The following is a 969-nucleotide window of genomic DNA, read 5'->3' as shown; positions in this document are numbered from 1 at the left end:
AGGCTTATCAGCCCCCATCCCGGGACCGAGTCAAGACGAGGTCCCAGACTGGAACCAGAATTAAGAGTCCGACGAGATATACCCCGACTCCCGGTAATTATCCTATGATCCCCAGTCAACAAGGTGGGTTAATATATCAAGAATTGTCTTTAAAAGATCTCGAGTTTTTACAGAAACGACTGCCCGGACTGGCAGCTGGCGGGGAAATGTGGATTCAAGCGCTGAAGAGGTTGACGGACGGCATGAGCCTGGCGTGTGGTGACATAGTGAGACTGATACGCGCCTGTTGCATTTCTGTTCACCAATCGGATGATATTTTGACACGGTCGGGTCTGAATAATGTCGAACCTGAAATTTTATTTGCCCCTTTTGCTCCTATAGTGTTTGCAGTCATCCGCGACATGTTCCCGTCCTCTTCCCAACGGTGCCGAAGCTTCCGGACTTCAAATCTCTCATGGATCCCAGTTCTCACTTCGAAAATTGCATAAGTATTTGGACAGATAAGACAGGGTCCCATCCTTCCCGTTTAAGGGAGGCCAATGTTATTTATAGAATAGCTTTACTTGACACCTTGCCGGTGGAAGTTAGGACTGAACTTATTAAAGACCCTGACCTTATGGAAGGGGAAGATAGTTATTTTAATCGTCATGTGTCACACCATTTGAAACTTTTTGTCGACAGACAACACAAATCATCAGACGAGGTAGAAGATATGCAGGAACAACTTTTGAAGTTGCAATTAGCCCAAGCCCGTAAATTGGCCACTGACAACAAACAGGAAGTAAAAAAGGACAGAAAAATGGAAGCAGAGAAACAGATGTGGATGGCGCAGGGGTCCACGAGGAGACGAGGCGAAAGTCGTGACAGGGGATTCACCAAAGGGGGCAGAGGAGGCGCTCGTCGACCTCCACCTGACCAAGCATGCTTCAATTGTGGTCGGTATGGACACTGGTATCGCCAATGTACTGT

The sequence above is a fragment of the Phycodurus eques genome, unplaced genomic scaffold, assembly GCF_024500275.1.
Source record: "Phycodurus eques isolate BA_2022a unplaced genomic scaffold, UOR_Pequ_1.1 contig_508, whole genome shotgun sequence".
NCBI classification, from domain to species: Eukaryota; Metazoa; Chordata; class Actinopteri; order Syngnathiformes; family Syngnathidae; genus Phycodurus; species Phycodurus eques.
This window is presented reverse-complemented; position numbering follows the sequence as displayed.